At 45.5% G+C, this 15,344-nt stretch overlaps 1 protein-coding gene across 3 annotated transcripts in view; it reads right to left on the reverse strand.

Annotated features, from left to right (window-relative positions):
• Positions 1-15,344, reverse strand: part of gse1b (Gse1 coiled-coil protein b) — a 247,540-nt gene that overhangs the window by 69,439 nt on the left and 162,757 nt on the right. The gene's annotated exons all lie outside the window — the stretch shown is intronic.

The following is a 15,344-nucleotide window of genomic DNA, read 5'->3' on the forward strand; positions in this document are numbered from 1 at the left end:
GCCAAGAGTGTCCTGTGGGAAGCGTCCGGTGTCCATTGGTGAAGAACTAGAAGACGACAGACACAAATTGTGCAGCAACAGATGAGCTACCGTCTCTGACTTTACATCTACAGGGTGCACCAACAACATAGGTGTGTCTAATAGAGCGGTAAGTGGGTCGAACAGCGTTTAAAAACTCAAACAGCACTGCTGTGTCTGATCCACTCATACCAGCACAACAAACACTTACACACCACCACCACCTCAGTGTCACTGCAGCTCTGAGAATGATCCACCACCCAAATCGTACCTGTTCTGTGGTGGTCCTGTGGGTTTCCTGACCATTGAAAACCAGGGTGAAATGGGGATAAGAAAGTATGCAGAGGAACATGTGGACTACAGTCTGTAAATGAAGAACTACAAAGCACTCCTGTATGTGTTTATGTTTGGTGGTTCTATTATCCATACACGTCTTTATAAAAACCTGCTGAGTTAAATAATAACAGTTATTACCACGTGATTCTCCAGTGTATAGGAGTATGAAGCAGACAGGGGAATGGACTTAAGCTCTAACATAGTGTCACCAGCTCTCAGCCCAGTCCTCCAGCAGGGGCTTAGCTCACTCAGAACAAACCCGGACTGACAGGGGCTTAACGGGGGCGGCTGGCCTTTGGCTCCCCCGTGTGCAGTGGGATGCTCAGCCAACACACACGCGGCCTGGAAAGCCTGCCACTCAGCCCAGAACAACATCTGCTCATCTGAACGCCACCAGCAGGGATCTGCCCACTCCACAGCACGCCTGGCACCCACAAAACGCCGGCCAATCAGAGGCCACACTGGCCCTGACAAATAAATATATAAATAAATGTCAGACATTCAACACAGAAAAAAAAGCTGAACCTTAGCACTCTCCCTCCTCCATCTCCACTCATCAGCTCCACTGAACCGCAGCAATGTCATACTCTCTCTCCTGGCTCTGTCTACCTGCCATCTGGGTACAGAGCGGCCCGCTGCTGCGACCCCTAAACACACTCACACACACATCTCTTACACACCACCCTCCCTAGAGGATTTACTGAGCCACTGATGAGACGCTGTATGAGCTGGCGTGCAGTCAGCGTTTTAGATCCAGCCTAACGTTTATGTCTGTTCTCACAGGCTTACGGAAGAAAACTAATAAATGATTTTCAACTAAATTAGCTTACTTTACATATATTATGGCCATGTAATCAAATTGTTGTTGTTGTGGTAACATTTACAATAAGGTTATTGTAATTAACAGTACTTAAGTATTACTGGGGGGCGGCACGGTGGTGCAGCAGGTAGTGTCGCAGTCACACAGCTCCAGGGACCTGGAGGTTGTGGGTTCAAGTCCCGCTCTGGGTGACTGTCTGTGAGGAGTTGGTGTGTTCTCCCCGGTTTCCTCCCACGGTCCAAAAACACACGTTGGTAGGTGGATTGATGTGTCCATAGGTGAGAGTGAATGTGTGTGTGTGTGTGTGTCTGTCTTGCCCTGTGAAGGACTGGCGCCCCCTCCAGGGTGTATCCCCCACCTTGCGCCCAATGATTCCAGGTAGGTTCTGGACCCACCGCGACCCTGAATTGGATAAGCGGTTACAGATAATGAATGAATGAATATACTCTTATTGTTATTGCTGTTTTTCCCCAGACTTGTTGCTTTCTGATTTGTTCATTAAAGTGTTACACCTCTGTATATGCTTCTTGACTGACTGCAATCATACCGAGTCACTGGGGTCAAGAGGACATTGCAGAGCATCCAGTGCAGCTCAGTGTAATGTGTCTAATGTTTTGGCCAGTGGGGATTTGGTGGATATTGCTTGCTATGAAGCTATGTTTTATACTGGATGCCTGTTTTGACCTAAATGTGACCTAATCAATACCAGTTTAATGTAAAGCACATTCACCAGTAACACATGGGGACATGATTGCATCTTTTGTCCTGACGCCTTGCTGTGTTTGTTTGTAACACTGGGAAAGTGAATGTAGCACGGTTAGAGGAGAAGTGGGAGAGGAGAGTACAAAAGCCAATTAACAGCTCATTAGTACCAAAGCAGTTCAATCCAATTAAACATTGCCTCTTTTGTTTGCTTTTCCCTTTTTTTCTGCTGTTGTTGGCCCTGAGACTTAACAAATGCTTTCAAGATGCTTTATTTATTTTTTTAATCTTCTTCTTCTTGTTTTTTTTTTATTCCTATCGCTTGTCGGTGCAGAAGACAAATAGCGCGTGTGTTGGGCAAGTGTTTATTTTCGTCTAGGCGAGAGTGAGGGTTCAATAGCAGTCACCTTGTCTTCTCGCTGAGCCCTGTGTGAGCGCGCCCACAGTTGTCGGCTGCACTTAGCTTCCTCGTTAATATTACAGCCCTTCAGAGAGCTGCGTTACACAGAGGATCCATAACCTCTGAACTGGCCAAGCTCATACAAAACATGAACACACACACACACACACACACACACACACACACACACATATATATATATATACACCCACACAGAACAAGCGCAAACACACGTGCACTTCCCTGCACCTTGTTAAGGCCCAGTGTTCAATCCAGGACTAATTGGAAATCACAACCTTGTGACATTGTGCTTCACTGAGGTACTCAACTACTGCCCATGGAGATGTAGGGCGAAGAGCCAGAGTCAGAACAATAAAAAGAGGGATGGGAGAGAATGAGAAAAAAGAGAAACAGGGGAAAAGAGAGAGAGAGAGAGAGAGGGGAGGGGGTAGTAATGAAAGGCATGGCATGCAGTCAGGCTTTGTTTCCTGGCTCCTGCTAACTCACTGAGTCACCCGTTTAGTTGCATCAACAGAGCAGCCGCTAATCCACATTCGAGCACAGAACAACGCTGCAGGGCTGGGAAGTGCCAGTGGGAGAGGACACAGAACGAGGCAGAGCGAGAAAAGACAGTGAGAGAGTGAAGGCAGTAGCTGGGGGTTGGGGGGAGGATGACAGGATAAGAGAGAGGGGTGAGGGTGAGAGATACATAAAAGATAAAAAGAGGAAGAATAAACAGAAATGGAGGGAAATAGGTAAGGACCACAGGAAGGAGAAGAAAGAGAGAGAGAGAGAGAGAGAGTAAGAATGAGACAGAATAGAGAAGATGAAGGAGAAAGAGTGAGAACAGAGAAAGAGGAAAAGACAAGGAGATACAGACAGAATGTGTCAAATAAGGGATACAGAGAAAACAGGGAAGGAGTAAACAGAGGAAATAAGAAAGAGAGGGAGAATGAGGCAAAAAGGGTACATCCAATAAAACAGAACAAGAAGAGAGAAAAAAAAGAGAGCGGGAGAAACAGAAGGGAAACAGACAGAGAGAGAGAGAGAGAGAGATGGAGATGGGAAGAGAGAAAGAGAGAGAGAGAGTCAGTGTGGTAGTGTTCCTTCTCTCTGGCTGTGAGCGAGGCTGGTGGGCCAATAATAGACGCGGGGGGTGATGGGAAAAGAAAGAGACTCAAATGGAGTCTGGTGGAGGGGCGGGGCTACTCCTGGCATGAGCCTGGCTCCGCTGCAGGTGCATGCCGCAGCGCCAGCCAAAGTGCCAACCTGCCCTCCATATGCCCGTCTCCTGCCTGCCAGCCTTCTCCCGCCACTCCCTGCTGGGTACAGAGCTGGCACTCCACACCCAAATCTGTCCCTATGCCCTGGGCCCCTCCTCCTCTGTGCCCAGGCAGCATGTGCCCACGCCAGGCCAGCAGGGCAGTCCTGGACACCAGCGCCATCCTACCATCCTGCCCCACCGACCGGCCAACAGACCACCCTCTCCATATGGAAGCTCCCACCATCACAACCTTCTCTATTCATCCATCCATCCATCCATCAGCTCTGAACTGTCCTGTTTCCTCCTCCATTTCTTCACCTTTTTTTCCTACTTACATCTCTTTCCTTCTTTTCTTTCCCACTCTCTGTGCTGCTCTCTCGCTCCCTCCTCTTCATATAATGCTCAACATAAGGTCACGAATGTATAACATCACCAATCGCTATAATATGTTAGTATTGTGCTGTAAAATACATAATTTGTTCATTATTACTATACTGTATATTATATTATTATATTTTATTGTATATTAGGTGTGTTAACAAATATGAAAGATTCTGGATAATGCAGGCTGAACTTTTGTTTTTAAAGGATTCACCACCAATTTGTTGATATAAGGCATAATGTTATCACAGTACGTAGCAATATGATTGCAACATGGCGTCCATATGGCACAGCCCACTATATGTCTCACAGGGAGCCACGCCATCTATGGCTGAATCCCAAATGGCCCACTTGGAACTATAATGCACTACTCGGATGTAAAAGCCATTATTCCATGACCTATGCTGTGCAATATATTTTACAGGGAGGGGGACTCATCTGAGATTTAGACACAATCTCTCTTGCACTCGTCCTCCCTCTGCAGGCCAGATCAAACGCATGTGGAGAAATAGATTAGCCAGAGCAGCCATCCTCCATGTCGCATGGCAGTGACTTATCCATGTTCTCAGGGAATTTTTAAACCCCTCTCCGTTTTCCATTTTTTCCTCCAATTATTTCTATCGACAGTCTGCTTGTGCGGCGCTGCAGACAGCTGCGATTCCTGATTACTAATAAATCCACAAAAACAGACCTTATCCCGACTAAAGCAGCACATCATCCAGGACAGTTAAACAAACAGACAGGCTCGTAGCCACACGCTCACGCTGCTATTTGCTTTATCACTCCTCCTATCCCCTAATAAACAGATGTTGATAGAGCAATAATCCGCTCGAGTCTCTGTCACTGGATTTTCACGAGCGAAAGCTATTACCCAAATCACACACAGCTAGCTGCTCTCCGTAAGCCTGGCTCAGGGCAAAGCCTGCTCTACTCAACAAGGCCAGCCAGTGTGGGTGGGTGGGGGGGTGGGGGGGTTCACTGGCTTAAATATATTATACCAGGCCACTAGAGACAGAGAGAAAGGCAGAAATATAGATAGAAGGAAAGAGAATCACAGGGGTTGCCTGCAGTCCTTTTACGGCTCTGGTCAGGAGGTAGAGGGCAGCCTCTTATGTAGCTCTAAAGCAGCTCTTCTTATTTCCTTACTGCTGCTGTCTTTGGAAGTGGAGCCATTGAGAAATAGTGAAACAGCAGAGTTAATCACTAAAGCAGAGCGCACACACACACACACACACACACACACACACACACTTCACAAATTTCAGCATAAATCAAGTGGCCAAAATGATTCTTTGGAGAAATAACACACATTCCCTAAAACAACGTTTCCACTTTAGACCCGCTTTAAGGCAGTTTGCATGAGTCTGTTCATTTGTGCAACAAAGTTTCTCTCTCTGTCTCACACACACACACGCAGAGTCCACACTACAAAGCTGCAGTCGGTGGGATGTGAACAGAGATGTTTACAGCTGGAGTTCCAGCCCACAGCTCCCTCTGTCTATTCACACGTCGGCATCTTGCTGTGAGCGCAGGAAGTGATGGAGGAAAACATGGCCATTCCTCCATCCTACATGCATGAACGAGCATTCAACACACACACACACACACACACACACACACACACACACACACACACACACACACACACACACACACACACATCTACCAGGGACTGCACAAGGGGGAAATATAGGGACATCAATTTTAGCTCAGAGGGGTGGGGGAGGCGGGGTAAGACTATAAGATAAATATATAGAGGCGGGAGGAGAGCAAAAGAGAAGAACAGGCAGAGAGAGACTGGAATATACAAGAAAAAGAGAGATAGAAGAGTGGGCGTGAGACCAGGAAGAGCAAAAGAGAGACAGAGATAGAGAAGGTGAGAGAGAGACACAGACAGACTGAGAGAGAGAGAGAGAGAGAGAGAGAGAGAGAGAGAGAGAGAGAATGTGTAAAATGAGATTTTGCCTATTTTAAAAAGTGCTTTGAAGGCATGGCACTCAACAAAGCCACACTTTAAATGATTCCACAGACAGTTCTTGTGGTCGGGGATAAATAAATAAATGAATGAATGAATGAATTAATGGATAAATGACGTCCTGATATCTCCATTTCCTGCCTGGTGGGTGGTAGCGTCTTCGTCTTCTGCCATTTGCTCCTAATTAAAGAAAGACGAGGGCACGGATTATTGCCTTAACTCCCCGCCCGCCCTTTTCTCTCTGACTTTCTCCCTTCCTCTCACTCTCTCTCTGTCTCTCTAGTCTCTCGCTCTGTCTCAGCCCCCGCCCCGGGCCTTTGTGTATGTTTAAAACTGAAGGCGACAAGGTGGGTCAATAGCTGCTGATCGGACGTATTCAGACTCGGCTTAAGGCACTGAAGCTAAGTGTGGTCTGTCATTGCTTCTGTGTTGAGCATTTAAGTAGAACCCCGCTGAGTACAGTCCATCAAATAAGCACCAGGAGTGCATCACTAAACTCTACAGCGGCTTGGCCCCCAGTGAGAGAACATGCAAAAGAACACAGACACATAGTCTTTCAAGCGAAACAGCTCCAAAACTGTTTAATGGGGATTTTACAGATTTCAAAAATGTCTGAACAATTACATTTTTTTAAGGTCAAAGTTATTCAAAGCAGTTTAATGGGAAAATCTAAAATAAATAAATTACAAGAGCTATTTATGTAAAAAAATATATATAAGTGGAAAAATAAACCTGTCCAGAGATTTCGCACAATTGGTTGAAACCCCCTTTAAATCTCAGCCGACTCCTGTCGTCGTATTGAGACAGAGGTCAAGGCAGCGGCGCAGACTAAATGATATCAGGGTGAGTGCAATTAGCATTAGCCTCTCTGAAGACGAGACTGTCCACCTACACATGAGCAATGCCATTAAACAGTAATTCAGAGCAGACAGATCTAATACGTTTTGAGCAGGGAGAGGGGGGGAAGAGTAAGTGATACACTCTCTATTTCGCCGCGGCTGAAGGACACTTTAGAAAAGCAGTGTAAACATTTCTATAAACCACAATAAAGGCTTCTTTTACTCTGGCTAGGAGTGAATGCATCTGCTAATGATAGACACCTGCGGCCTTATGCCACACAGCACAGCACACGAGCTCAGAAACAGATGCACAGCCACACATACACACTTGTTTTTATGCCTTGTGAGAACGAGTATTTATACATATGTCGCACGGCTATTGTGTATATAACAAGTCTGTGCATGTGGCATGTGTCATCACACCAAGGTTGATTGAATTATATTAGTGAGGCTAATAAAAACATAAAATAAATCCAGCTTTGACAACCTGTCATTACAAAATTTAACACCTTACTGGATTCAAAGTCCAGATTTGAAGAATGCTACTGACTGACCCTCTCTTCCTCTGGTTCTCCTGCAAAGTCAGGTCCCAAAAATGATATATAATAACAAGGAGGACATATGTACAGGCTGAGAAGCATGGCTGAAATATCACAGCTTTTTCCACTTGACCCTCTTTGCTCTATATGTCTAAGTTGCACCTGTTCAGCCACCATCTGTATCTCTCTCTCTCTCTCTCTCTCTCACACACACACACACACACACACACACATGTGTGTGTGTCAGCCTGGCAGCTAAGGTCCAAACAGGCACAATAAGTCACTGGAGGAGTAGCCAGCTGTACATTTTAATTCTCTCTTAATAGCCAATTTAATTTGATTAGCAGTGACAGAGCTGAATAAAGGCAATTAGCACTGCACTAGGCTTCAGAGATTTAATGACTTACTGTAGAACAGAGGGGTGGCCGGCATGACCCCCATCTGTGTGTGTGGGGGGGTGTGCGTGTGTGTGTGTGTGTGAGCTCGTATAAATAACCACATCAGTACTAACATAAAAGACAGATGAGCCTACCCTTACCTGTCTGCAAAAGTGTGTCAATCACACCTGGCTAAGGAACTGAACTGAAAACACACGCAAAAAAAGATGAGAGCCAAAGAGAATCTGGAGAGAGCAGCAATCAACCACCCACAAAAAACAGTCACACTTAACACACCGCCATAAATCAGAGACTACTAGCACCATGCCAGAACCTCTCTGCTTTTACACTGCACCTGTTGGCTGAGGAACAGACAGGCAGAGAGAGAGAGAGAGGGGGAGAGAGACAGAGAGTGACCGAGAGAGAGAGACAGAGATGGATTGATTGATTATTGGACATGGTGCTTTGTGATGTTAGCTCTCTGCAGGCCTGTGTCTGTGTTAGCCAGGAATCACAGGTGTGGGAGCTGATAGTGTTCAGTGGCCAGAACAGACAGGGTTCATTATGGGGGCAGACGGAGAGGTGCCCATACCCCCTGCACAATGGCCCAGCGCAGGGCAATGCCACCTGCCCCCGAGCAGCTGCTGCAGGCCAAGACTTTTACTACGACACACAAACACACGCAGGCCAGAGCCACCCACACACACACATTTAAAATGATGTTCTAGAATCACTTGTCATATCAATATATGTCATTATTCAATATGTATATTACCATAGATATTGTATTATGTTTTTAAAATTCCAAATTACATATAGTTTTCACAATCAATATCAATCATCAGCTGTGTATAGTATTCTCTTCAGAACTAAAATTCACATTTATGTACTTTATTGCAATGTATTTACTTGGATTTCTTATTATAATATTAATCATTTTACTGTAAACATGTATAAAAACTAGCTTTTCAAAAGACGTATTTAATCCCTGTGATCCTCTCAGCCCCGAGGGAAACTGAGAACGAGTGCGATGTTAGAAATAGCACTTGAGTGACAGTGTACTGGAGGAGCACTCCAACAGTAATCCATTCCAATAGATTTCTTGTCAGTTGTCTTTTTGACCCCTGTGGAAGCCCGGAGCAGGTCTTGACCAAAGCTTTAACACAAGGTGCTCCGACCTGCCAGCTGAACAATTTACACGAGCAGAACTCGGCTGATCTTCCCTGATTAGCACTGAGATCAAATACTGGCGGAGGAGCAAGGAAAACCCACAGTGATAACAGCTAGTGTGTCTAATGTAGTGGATGTTGGTCATACACCCCGATACATATATATATAATTTTATAATTTGTTTTATAGCCTTGACCTTATTCAAACTCCTCCAACCTCTGATATTTGACTTAATGATATTAATTAAGATTTATAATTGGTTTAAGCAATTAAAACATTAATAATTAGTTTGAGAATGAATAATAATCATGCTAAATGAGTTCTTCAGGATTTTCAGAAATTCTAATGAATAAATTGCAAACACTGTGACTTCAAATAATGAGAGTTTTATTAATGAAAAGAAGATATTTAGTTAACATAGCACAACCTTGTAATCTCACGGTGTCCGGCAGGGGGAACTGATTTTGACCTTAAGGTGAGCTAGACACTTCTAACTTGTGACTAAATTATTGCTAACTAAGGTTAATAAATGGTAAATTATAAAGAGGGTTTGTTTGGACATCAGCTACTGAAAAGGTGTTAAATACGCTAGCTTACTCGTTCGCCGTTTCACCGAGCCGTCGCGTCCTGTTGTTTAATCTCCGTGTCCCGGGGTGTTCTCGTCGTTCCCACGTGGTGAGAAGCAGGCCCGCTTATGGAGGATCTCTTTACAGTCGATTTGAAGACCCTCGATTCCGAGCTGAGCTGCGTTGATCGAGATTTCCCTTCTTCGGTTTTTCACAGGCGTGGCTGGTTTTCCACCGTAGTGGGGAGGCTTTTTCAGAGTATTAGCTAGTCTCGTTGTCCAGCTTTCCAGGATTGATGTCTTCAGGAATCAGCTTATAACGTTAATATATCTGTTATCGATTACTCAAACGGTTGATACCTTACTTTGGCCACAAATAAGTTTCACCCGCCTTGATCATTCGTGAGATCACACTTCGATAGGTAATAAACATAAACAAGATTAAAGGAAAAGAAAGATATTCAAATTACTCGACGTATTAGTAAAACTTCATACTCTTAGCTAATTTCGAGACGTCTCTCGTAAGCTTTTCTGAAGTCTGAGAGGTTTTTCTTTGTTTGTTGTCGGCGTCCTCTATTTTCCAGTTCCTTTCGTGGTCCGTTACTTCTGCAGAGTCCTCGCGACTCTTCAAACTTCGAACTCCTTGTCTGTCTTGCTGTTTGGCCTTTTCAAGGCTGGCGCGGTCACGCCCTAATGGGAGGCGTCCTCTTTCTGATTGGACGCGAGTCCAGACTCACGTGACTCTCGTGAGGGAGAGAGAGAGAGAGAGAGAGTAGGAGGAGGGGGTTTTGACTCTGTGATTCATACATAAGGAATATGAGTTTCTCGTATCAAAATTCTTATACCTGTTATCAACCTATAACAATGAGTACATTGGACTATTAATATCAGACATTTACATAAGGTCCCATCTTGAGTACATTGTTCACGTCCAATTCGTGATGATACGCTGAAAAATAAAACATTAATCCATTTTCTCTCATTCAGAGACAAAACTGATCTTTGTAATAGAAACAATCGGCATTATACATCATTTCATTAGAAGGTAGGCATTCATCTGAGGGTACAGAAAGTGACATTCATACGTTCGTTTATACACAAATAACTCAGAGAACGACTATTTTCGCTATTGTCTTGCGGCGACTCCGGGCGAGGTGTAGTTCCGCCAGTGTCCATTTGGTGTCGTTGTTAATCCGTGTTTCAGCTGTTGGTTCACGGGAGTTCACTCGAGGTCACTTTGGTTTGAACATCTGTTGATCTCCGTGAAAGATAAGGATTAGACATTTAGGTGCCATTGTCATAAAAACGGGCCGTAAAAGCTCTCTTCTTTGTTTGAGGTTCCTGTCTCTTTAAGTTAGTTATCTCGACAGTTCCTGTTAGTTAAAAGAGAGAAGGGGGGTGTTGGGGCCATGTGTTACTTAAAAGGGTTCTTTTGATGTCTTTAGATTGGTTGTGTGTGTGGGGGCTGCTATGTTGCAGACGAAAAGTCTTCTGCAGACTGGAAAAGTTTTAATTCAAAACTTTTCATTTCTTGATTGTCCGATATTCATATTTGGCTCATACTCCACTACATTCCCCCCTTTCTTTTCAGTTTTATGGTTCGTCAGGGATCATGGAGCTGAAAAGAACTTTTGCTGTGGAGGAAGGTGAGGTCAGCAAGCATATTCAAACACATTTCCAGAGCTGATGTATTCCTATTAGTGTATGGGTGTATATGGAATGTGTATGTTTGCATGTTGAAGGGATCCTAATTATTTAGGGGCAGGTCTTGTTCAAACGCAACCTCGAGAGCTGATTCTTCGACATGGCCTTCGGCTTCATATCTAAAACTTGGGGGTTCACCTCTCTGGGCTCTCTTATGTCTAACGAATTTGACCATTTTATTAGACCAAGTTTCTAACCTGCTCTGGAGGGCTCGAGTGCGTTTGAAATAGAACCAAGCTATACCAAAGGTCAAAAGATATCCTAATCCTACCAGGGTAACTAGTAAGGTGTCCGGGGTGGACCATGCATAGGTGACAGGCTGAACTGGCCATAGGGGTTGAGACGATAGTTCTCTAAGAGTGTTATCTATGGGGGTTAGGTCAATGACTTGGGTTCCCTCATATTCTAGGCGAGTTAGTGTTTTAGTATCTAGCTCGATGGTGTGTTTGGAGAAGAACTCTGAGATTTCTACGTCGCTCTCATATTGGTCAGGGTGTAGGTGATACAGGGCCAGGTCTCCTACATGTAAGATTGCGTTTACGGGGACGTCTACCCAGAAGGTTTGGCTAGGAAGGAGTACCCTTTCTGAGGTGTCATGTTGATCATAGGTTAGTAGGGCCTCTCTAAAGGGGGTGTTAACCAACCAACGATTTCCAACAATTTCAGCTTGAGTACTGGTTACCAAACGTCGGGGCGTGACGACTACCGGGCATTGAGTATTACTCATCATAGGCTTAAGGCCACAGATCCCATTTGCGCTGTCACGAATGAAAGGTTTGCTAGGGCACAAGTAGTGAATGTCTTTAGTGAGTGTGCACATAAGCAAATTGGGTACCAGATATAGGTCAGGGTTATCGTCTTGGTATGCTACAAGAGATGTTGTTTTCACACGAACGTAGGCAGAATCTTGCCAGAAACCAACGTTGACAACATCTTTCAAACGGTATATGTTTTCAGGCGCCATTATGGGAAGGTTAATAATGAATGCTAATTCTCGGTCTTGAGGATTAACATAAATTGGGATGGCGCTACCTAAGGTATAGGCTAGGTGGGCCTGGAGATCAGTAACTACTTCTCGAGTTGCTGTGGATAAAATCTCCTGTACTAAGGATAGGGGCACCAGGTAAGGAGGGATTCTCCCCATGGCTAGGCTATCTACAGAGGAGCTGATTTCTTGTAGCATATCAGACAATAACATATTCACAAGCTGGATGTGGGCAAGGTCAAGTTGTACTACTGAAAGCATGGAGTTAACCGTCTGGAGCGTTTTGTTCAAAGCGACACTGTGAGCGTTGAGCACTACGACGGTGCCACGTAGGGTTTGCCCAATGGTTTGCAGGTGCTGCTGCTGTTTGTCTAATTGGGTTTTAATGTTCGGAATTTCCGCTTGCAATTCCCCTACTTGACGTTTAACAGTGGCTACATTGACGGCATTGACGGCGGACGTTCCGAGACTCAGTAGTGATCCCACAGTTGCAGCTGCCATTAACAATCCGCCTATGAAGCGTTTAGGTCGTTTATTAAAACCATTTAGTTCTGATTGCGTTACGGTAAACTTTTGTAACTGGCGGAGCATGTGAGTTACGTCGGCTTCAGCATGGCTGATAGCTTCCTCAGTCCATCTAACTCCATTCCGGCCAGTCTGCAGCGTGGTTATCGGTAGGTTTTTGCTACACGCTTCGGCGGGATTCAACCGTACAAATACTCTCTGGGTATGGAGGCGGCAATTAGTGATTAGCAGTCCCGGCTGGTCTTTCAGTATTATTCCTGAGTCAGGACCTGGTTCAATCACTTCAGGGAGCACGGCGGTTCCTAGGGAGCCGACGATCAGGAGAATGAGCAGCGGGGCCATCCTACCGGAAGAGATGCTCATGGTTAGATTTAGGGTATTTACGGCGAGTCGTTTAGATAAATTATAAGAAATTTTCACGATACCCCCCTTTTTGATAAAAATTTCCTAGGGTAAGCACTCTACAATAATTGACGATGAGGGACTAGGGTCTTGCACCCTGAGTGTCCTCAGTCTGGTTAGAAGCTCGTTGCCTGCTAAAGAGTGAGAGAAAAAGGGAAAAGGGATAGGAGAACTAAGGTGTGAGTAGAAGGTTATAGTTGTTTGTTAACTAACACTCTCCCTGCCTTTGGTTCTGCCGTTTATGATCTAACACAAGCGTTAGTATCCCCTACAAGTCCCATGGGGGTTGTGTGTGGTCGGATTTGGTTGCGGTGGACCCATTTGAATTCAGTACTGCCCCGAGCTTTGTTTATTTTGATCCTGTAAACAACGGGGGACAGTTTGTCTGTTATCTTGTAGGGACCGGACCATCGGGGTAGGAATTTGCGGGCCAAATTCCCCCCTGTTTTTCGCGACCTTCCAACAGGTTGGATAAAGATGTAGTACCATACTTTGTCCCCTATTTGGAGTTCATCGTGGGATGCTTTGTGATCGTAGTACGCTTTGCGACCTTCTGCACTTCTTTCCAGTTTCTGCTGGGCAAAGGCGAAAGTAGCTTTGAGGTGTTTCTGCAGGTCCTCCATATACTGATGAGTGGTGTAGGCTACGGCTATGCTACCTTCACCTGGCTGATATAACAGATGTAGAGGCAGAGTCATTTGTCTCCCTGTCATCAACTCAAAGGGTGAGACCCCGACCGCGTCGTGTGGGGTCGCCCGTATGGCCATCAGTACGAGGGGAAGTTTGACATCCCAGTCTCGTTGGTTTGCTGCTACGTACTTTTTCAGTATGCTAACAACAGTTCGGTTGGCTCGCTCTACCTGACCTGAGCTTTGAGGATGGTAGCTAATGTGAAGGCTGGTTTTTACTCCTAAGAGTTGCCAGAGCTGTTGCATGACCTCAGCTGTGAAATGTGTCCCTCTGTCAGAGTCGACACGGCTGGGTAGGCCAAACCGTGAGAAGACATGGTTCATCAGTAAGTATGTAGTGGTTAGCGCTGTGTCATTCGGTGCGGGGAGGCATTCTACCCATTTAGTGAATGCACACGTGACTGTGAGGAAGTACTTGTTACCTCTTACTGTTCGAGTGAGTGGTCCAACCCAGTCTATCTGGAGGTTTGACCAAGGGAAGGATACTCCTTTCTTTTGCAAGGGGGCTCTATGAAGAGGATTCGAGGGTTGAAATTGGCAACATACCAGACAGCCTTTAATGTAGTCAGCCACATCTTTTACCATGTGGGGCCAATATGCCACCTGCTTGAGCGCATGGTGTGTTGCTTTGACCCCTTTGTGTCCCGCAGATGGGGAGTCATGGGCGTGCATCAGCATCACCCCCCTGTGGCACTGAGGAACCACGAACGTAGGTGAAGTGTGCGAGTCAGTGGCATGAACTAGCAAGCCTTTGACGACTTGGAGGGACGCTTTGGCGCCGTATAGGTCTTTAAGGCCTGGTATGGTGTCAAGATCTTGTGCTGCGATGGGATTAGTAGAAGGGTCAGAGACATGGCTAAGCATTTTAGAAATGGATGGGTCTCGAGCTTGGAGAGTAACTAAGTCAGCGTCCGAAAAAGCAGGGTTAATAGAGACAATGGTAGTTTTGGCATTGTCAGGCGACGCCTTTGTTATAGTTCGAGACCGTGTGACAGCTAGGACTTCGATGTCGGGTGGGTTTGGAAAAAGGGAGGGATCGAATGTCCACGATGTGCCTTCGCGGGCCCCTTGCTTGGCTAAGCTATCTGCTTGATCATTGAATTCTTTGTCATCTCCCGGGACTCGGGAGTGACCCTTCACTTTCTTCCAGTAGATCTGCAGGTCATGTGTGTCTACCAAGTGTTCGCATGCCGCGAAAAGCTCTTTGTGTTTAACTGGCTTTTTGTTTGACGTGGTGTAGTTGTTGGTTTTCCACAGTCTCAAGTGGCATGTGAAGCTTAGGCGCGCGTAGTTGGAGTCTGTGCAGATCACCAACGTTTTTATGCTTTTCTGGACTGCAGACTGGATTGTGATAAGAATTCCTGCTATTTCAGCATATTGGGAGGACTGAGCACCCAATTTGAAACTTAGGGGTTCGTGAGGCCATCCGTTTATTCCGATAATACCCACCCCTGCCATCAGGGTGTGTTCTTGGCGGAACGAACAACCATCTACATATGCAGTGACAAGGTCTTTGCATGTGTTAGGATCAAAATAGTGGTGGTTAGCCACGGTGGGTAAGAGGGTTTCTGGAGTTTGTGGCACTTGGGAAGGAATGTTTCCTTCGCATCGCCTGCAGGAAGCAAGGCCTGTGCCTAGGGGGCTCTTGTAGTT

The sequence above is a fragment of the Hoplias malabaricus genome, chromosome 11 (assembly GCF_029633855.1).
Source record: "Hoplias malabaricus isolate fHopMal1 chromosome 11, fHopMal1.hap1, whole genome shotgun sequence".
Classification (NCBI taxonomy): Eukaryota; Metazoa; Chordata; class Actinopteri; order Characiformes; family Erythrinidae; genus Hoplias; species Hoplias malabaricus.